Raw genomic sequence first — 7,618 nt, 5'->3', positions numbered from 1 at the left:
TTTTAGATTTGTTGCAGATCGTCCCTGACTTACAATGTGTTTATGTTCCCATCCACGCCATTGTAATTTAAAAACATCATGAGTTGAAAATGCATTTAACATACCTAACCCAGTGAACACCATAGTTTGGCCCAGCCTACCTTAAAGGTAATGAAATTACCTTTAACATTAGCCTACAGTTCAATGAAATCCTCTAACCCTGGTGGCACAAGGGGTTAAGACGCAACCTGTGAAGCTGTCCGCAGCCACTGCAGCACCAGTTCAATCCCCAGGTCGGCCAGGGAGCAACCCACATGACGCAAGCAGACCTCTCCTGACTCACCCACTGCTCCCCTCAGTAGTGTATTTCAGTCATTCTGCCTGCTCTGTTCCTCACTCTGTCTCTGGTGAGTCCTCTCACACCCCCCCCCACACCTTTGGCCTGTACCCCAGCTCTTGTATGCATAAGTAAATAAATCTTTTTAAAAAAAGAAAGAAATCATCTAACTCAAGGCTTATAAGAGAGTGTTGGCTATCTCATGTAATATATTGAGTACTGTCTGTGGAGTATTGGTGGTTTATTCTTGTGATTGTGGGAATGAGCATAATGCTAGATCAAGAAAAGGTCAAAAGTCTGGAGATCTAAGGAGAGCCTCCATAAATCAGGAACCCGGTTTCCCCCCACCCCTACCCTGGTAAAGCAGCCACAGACTTCCAGACATTACAGAATATTATGCATATGAAAGAAAAGAGGTTGGTTTTCTTTTCCTTTTCCTTTTTTTTTTTTTTTTCCCCTTACTAGGTCAGTAATTAACTGCTGTGGGAGGAGTAGAGCTGAAGTAATCCCAACAGGAATTGGCATTGGGTTTCTGGGAGCCCCAGATTCAACAACCTCTTTTATATAGTGTTTGTCTAGTAATTGGGGCAAGAGAAGCTTGAGTATTGGTTTATTTTATGTTTCCAACTAAGAGTAATTTCATAAATACTAGAGATTTTGCAGGGGAAAACTCACTTTCACTAAATGATTTATCTAATAGGCAAGAGGTATTTGAATGAGTGGAGACTAGGATTGGATTCCTTATACTTTTGGCATACAAAACTTTATTCAGAAGCAATAACCCAAAGTCTGAGCATTCCTGTCCGGGAAGAAAACCCAGTGCTCGGACTAATGTCACATCCTTCACAACTGGCTGCTCGCTGGAACCAATGAGGGGGTCCTTGGTTTCCACACACGCTTGTGGAGAGCTGGTCGGTGGGTCCAAACTCGTGGGCTCCCGGGGGCTGAGAGACCTCCCTGGTGGAAGGCTGATGCTGCTCTGAGAGGACTGAGATCTGATTCAGGAACTAATAAACCATTTCAGATTATGAAAACGAAATGGAAAGAACAGCATCTGGCAGACAACTTTAATTTTGGGGAGGGGGAGCGCCTCACAAGCCCCGGGCCCTCCCTCTCCAGGCCTCCGAGGGCGATGCTCGGCCCTGGGGCGCGCGTCCTGGCGGGGGCTGGCCTGGGCTGGGGAGCGTCCTGGAACCGGCTGCCGCCCAGGGCCTCGCGCAGGCTTTGCAGGCTCCAGCCAGAGTCTGCGCAGCGTCAACATTCCGCATCCCGGTCCGCACCAGGGAGGCCTGCCGAGGGTTTCCAGGGGCACTTCCGTTTCAGCTTGTTTCTATTTTAAAGCCTGGAGACAATTAAAGACCAGTGTCTGGTGCCAGTATTATTTTTTTCCCCCACAGTTCACGCTATTCTTAGAAACAGTGAGCCAGTGTCGGTGGAGTCTGAAGGCTCTGGAATCTTTTTCGTCGTGTGGCAACAACTTATTTTTCCTGTGGAGGCTCAGTGGTGCTTTTCTTGGGCTCAGCAGTGCGGCTGATGCGGCTTGGATTGCTTGTTCCCCGGCGCGCACACACTGAGCCCTTTGGAAACGAGGCAGGAGGATGAGGATTTGTGGCAGGCGGAGAGGAAAAAGCAGGACTGGTCTTCCATAGGCACTGCTTTATTTATAGTTCTTACAACGGTGTTTGCTCAACTATTCTGAACTTTTGTGGAAGTTCAAATATGGAAATAGTGGTGATAAAAATGCTAATTGTGTTTTTTAAACATTCTTTGTCTGTGAAGGTAAGGCTTTGGTGACCCAATAGGCTGCTTTTAATATAGTCATACGGAATTTTATTTATTTTTTTTTCCTAATGTATTCTATCCTATTTATTTATTTTTTAATCTTTTTTTAATTTTAATTTTATATTTCCCATACATTTGCAAGCCCCTTATTTTGACCCCCAATCCCTCCTTTCCTCGCGCCCCAACCCCCATAGAGTGTCTCCGGTTCATAGTTGTTTGTTGATTTTGATTTTTACTTTCTTATAGTTATTCTTTTTCCTGGTCTCTTATTTAAGTTTTCTAGATTCCTGCTATGAGTGAGACCATCCGGTATTTTTCTTTTTTCATTCAGTCAGACTTTGTTGAGCACTTAGTATGTATGATGCAAGGTTATTGAAGGTGCAGTTTTTGTGTTCAAGAAGAGGAAATGAGCATGCATGCAGATTTCTATGGTAAAAATAGCCAAGGAACATTATTAAGCATATATTAGAAATGTCATTTGCATGTTGAGCAAGGAACATTCTGGAAGGATTCAGTGTGAAGGTACGTTTGCTTTTGTATATGTTTGAAATTCTCCATAATAAAAATTACAAACTAAAAGAACAGAAAAAAAAATGTATTTTGAAATAATTAAAGGAAAACTATGTAAATGATACTTTGTCAACATGTTTAATTTTAGTTGTATATATTCAAAGATGAGAAAGAATTAAAACTCATGGGCTAGGTAATCAACACAATACAATAAAAACACAATCACAGAGCCAGCAGAAAGAAAGCAGAGGAAGGAAATCATAAAGACTAGGATAGCAACTAATGTTCTAGAAAACAAAGTAAAATACAGAAAATCAACCAAACTAAGAGTTAGTTCCTTGAAAAAAGTGATAAAACAGTCTCTGGAGCTACTGTCTAGGGACAGGGCAGAGAGGGGCCAGAAAGAGAAACAGGACATAACTATAAGGGAGACTTTAAAACTTATCAGAGAATACTATGGATAAATTCCTACATATTAATGACAAAATGGATGAAACAAAAAGATTGACTATATGTATAATCAACAAGTGAGTCAAGTTAATAATTTACAGCTTTTTCTTGCCTCCGCCCCTTCAGAAAACAAAGCGGATACAGGCGAGAATAAAAAAAATCTTCAAAGAACAGGTAATCTCTACAACTCCCCAAATCATTGTATATGTACAACCTTGATGTAGGCCACTGTCAATAATGAACATAATGACATTATCATTTCAATGATCTGAAATGAAAGATTTGCAAACCAAATCTATTTTGAAGTACATTTTTGATCAATCAATGTTTATCCTGATGCTGCAGGTGCCTTACTTTAAATCTTTTCATGTAATTTACCATACTTACACATTCAAAGATGGATCACAAGTTAGTACATATGGCTTCCAGATTTATGCCTGTAAGAATATGGAACACAGGCAAGTTACTATCTACTCTGTGAATGGAGGTTGAGAACTGAAATGAGGTTCTTCAACTGTCACTAAAATACTTTATTTCTTTAAAAAGAAAAAAACTAGGGCCTCCCCTGGTGGCGTAGTGGTTGAGCACTGGGCTGCAAAGATGCCCGCAGCCTCTGCAGCATCGGTTCGATCTCTGGCCGCTGGCGAGGGTCCCACATGGCGCGCAGACCTCTCCTGCCACGCCTGCTGCTCCCCTCAGCAGTGTATTTTGTCAGTCTGCCTGTTCTGTTCCCCGCTCTGGCTCTGGTGAATTCTCTCACCCTCCCGCGCTTCTGACTGTACCCAGTGCTTGTATAAACAAATAAAGAAATCTTAAAAAAAAAAAAATTAAAGCAAAGATTCAGGTAAGGTTACTATCTCTTAGAACTAGTGAATGAGCTCATTGGTAGTAGTCATTTTTCTTCTGTTTTTTTCAGGGTTGTTGGAATAGTATACAACTAAACATTTTTAAGAAAAAAGGAAAATTTAAAACTTAAATACAGCCTAAACTGTTCTATTAACATTGTGCATTTTTATTCAGTTATGCACTAGATATGTTCAGTTTAGAATTTATTGGCTTATAAGACTAAGTTACTGAAAGGAAATGTCTTCTCAGATTTGGTTTTTCTTTTTGGTCTTCTACAAAATGTTTTATAACTGTGATTTAAAACAAAGTGATATAGATGTTTGAAATAGAAAAAATGAACCCTTTCACTAACAGCTACAATAACTCCATCGTTGGACAGAAGCCTCCCATACTCTATCCATTTGACTTCCTCCAATTCCCCAGGGTCACCAAGTACTTCTGAGGCTGGAATTTACTGCTCTCTGCTTTCTGATCCTTCCTACAATGTCATCTGCCTTGTCTCTTTTCTATTCCCAATATCCAGTCTCCTCCTTCCCTAGTGATCACCAACAGGAGGGACTCACTCCTCATATATATTACCTAGCCTTTGAGGTGAAGCTTCAGGCAAGCACATTTGTGTATAGTAGTATTTGTATATGTAAGTGTTTACAAAAAAGGAAAATTAGCAGCTAAGGAAAAGATATGATGTAATATGATAACTATATAGGATGCCCAGAGCTGTGAGGATCCATCTCTTTGCCTGGAGAAATGAAGGAAATAATGGGAAAGCAGAGACATTTGGGCTGAAGATGAAACAAGTTGGGCAGGTGGATATGGCAGGAAAGAAGTGTTCCTGTCAGGTTGATAGTGGAAACAACACGGTCAAAGCAAGAAAACAAAATGAAACAATGGACTGATTTGATCAGAGCACTGTAAATAGTTTGGTTTGAATCTTTAGGAGACCTCATTCAACTGCCCAGAAAGTCCATACTTTCTTTGTGATTGTGTTAAACAATTTCTTTTGTTGAGCCCAAATCTGTTTTCCTAGAGACGTTTGGATCTAGTCTTCAGGAACACAAAGAACTACATACAACTGGTCTGTCCTGGTCTGTCCTTCCACACACAGCAGCTCCCCGAGTCCAGACCATCTACCTCCGTAGCTTTCAGCTCTTTCTCAGATGCTTTTAGCTCTTTCTCGTGCTTTCTCATCTTTCCTGAATGCTTTCCTGTTTGCTGCTTCCTATTGTTGTGTATGCCTTTAAAAACATAACACCTTGAAATGAACAGAATCCTGCAGGTACTGGAGTGATGAAGAATGGGATCCCCCACTACATCATTTGCTGCAGGGGGCCTTGCTGCCCCAGCCAGGTTCGACAATGGCTAGCAGCTAAGAAAAAGGGTCTCACACCGCGGGGCTGAAGATTCCTTGTGCCTCACACCGTGGGGCTGAAGATTTAACATCCCTTCATTTTTTGTTCTTGGTCATATAAGAAAAAACTTCTCAGAAAATACATTGGGCAATAAAGTATATGTGTAAGAATATTATAAGCACATGGCACGGAGAATTACCTGCTTAAAAATTAAACACTGTAAATTTGGCGTGCCTGACAATGGGAAAGAATTTGTTATACATGAACATGCCTGACAAGCAACCCAGGACAACGATTATAGTAAGTCCTTCTTTTGCTTTTTTAGAAGTTTCTTAGGAAAGTTTTTAAATGAAGTTAATTGTGTTAAGGAGTTTCTAGGTAGAAAAAGTTCTGATAGCAGAGAAGCAGCTGGACTCCGGCTGAAGGCCATGTGAATAGAAGAGTCTTTTGATGCTTAGGCTTTAGCTGATAGGGGTGTACTGGCGGCTGTCAACTGTCTTAGGTAATTGTCTAGCTGAAATAATAAGTTTTAGTGTAAGGTTTGGTTTTTTAATCTATTAACCTTGAAGGCTACCGTCTAGCTGAGACCCGTAAGAGCCAGAAGTCCATGGGGATAGAATACACTAATTGTTTCTGCTTTGCACATGATGATGTAATTTCTCTGCTTGCTAAAAAATGAATAAATAAAGACCTGCTGAGTCCCTCAGTAGAAGATACTTGCACGTCATTGAGTGTCAGTGTCTCCTCGCTACCTCATCCCCTTCCCTTCAGCCCTTAACGTTTCACCGACGCCGTCTCATCCTTTCAGGGACTCCTGACACGACATTTTGCAGAAAGCTGGTCTGCGGCAATCATTCTAGATTCTAAATACCTTTTTTTAGGTCAGTGACATCACACTGCTGAGAATTTACAGTCATTGAAGGCATATGTCTACTTTTCTTTATTTATTTAAGTGTGACATTAGTGCTAGGCTCAAGCTAGTTTATATGACATTGGCATATCAATTAGAAAAAGGCACCCTCTCTGGGCAGACGATTAGGAAAAAGGCCCCAGTTTGGGCTGATGCAGGCAAAGATGACAGCTTGGCAAGCAAAGCAGGACTGGATTTGGGTTCCTGCTTGCTCCTTGTCCAGGCTCTTTTGTGCAGTGCACATCCTTCCCAACCAACCGCAGCGCCCAGAGTCATCTCCTGTGTTTGTCAGATTTTCTTCCTCCCTCCCTTTCTTCCCTTCTTCTTTTCTTCCCTACCTAACTCTTCTCACTATTTTTTATTTTTTTAATAATATGCCCATTGTTCAGCTTTCAAGACAACTTTGCGTTCTTATTTACGTGTATGTGCATTTTGTCACCTTCCTTTTACCAGTAAACTTGATTAACCTACCTTCTCTTTGTGCTTCTGAACTTTCTGGTTTTGGACTTCCCTTGTTTAAGTGATTTAAGAGCAAAGTAAATATGTTTTGAACGGAGAACATAAATTCTGTCTAAATGAGGTGCAAGGAAACGAACTTTTTAGAAAAGCTTTTTTTTTTTTTTTTTTTTTTTTTTTGCTGAGATTAACAGAAAAACTCTAAATATGAAAAGATCCAGGGGGGACAAAGTATAAAAATTTAAGAAATGGGGGCCTCCCTGGTGGTGCAAGGGGTTAAGATGCAACCTATGAAGCTGTCTGCAGCCACTGCAGCACGAGTTTGATCCTTGGCCAGGGAGCTACCCACATGGTGCAGCAGACCTCTCCTGACTCACCTCAGCAGTGTATTGCAGTCATTCCTCCGGGTCTGTTCCCCACTCTGTCTCTGGTGAATCCTCTGACCCCCCCACACCTCTGGCCTGTACCTCAGTTCTTGTATGTATAAATAAATAAATCTTTAAAAAAAAAAGTTTAAGAAATATTTCAATATTTTTACAGATACGGTTCTAGTCTCTAGTTCCCGAACTGCTATAACATAAGGCTGTCCTGATAGACTTTATTTATTTATTTATTTATTTATTTATACACGCACTGGGTACAGTCAGATGCGTGGGAGGGTGAGAGAATTCACCAGAGTCAGAGCAGGGAACAGAACAGGCATTTTTAAGGTGACTATCATCCAACTCCTCTGTTCATGGAGTGTGGAATTGATGCTGCCCAGATATCCTGTTCAAAATGCAAGTTCATTGTCTCTGAAATATTTGGTCATTTTAAGTTTTCTTAATTGGAGGCCAGTTCTTGAATCTGTGATGTCCCAAACTGAAAAGAAGTGGCCAGATCATCCGCCCTAACATTGATGACAGATAAAGCACCCACCCTTGCCCCAGGCTTACCATGGTTTTAGCAATTCTGTATTTACTTCTGATGGGTGATGATATTTTGAGCATAGTGCTAGAA

The sequence above is a fragment of the Talpa occidentalis genome, unplaced genomic scaffold (genome assembly GCF_014898055.3).
Source record: "Talpa occidentalis isolate TD23 unplaced genomic scaffold, MPIMG_talOcc4v2.1 talOcc4.14, whole genome shotgun sequence".
Taxonomy (NCBI): domain Eukaryota; kingdom Metazoa; phylum Chordata; class Mammalia; order Eulipotyphla; family Talpidae; genus Talpa; species Talpa occidentalis.
Note: the sequence above shows the minus strand (reverse complement) of the source record.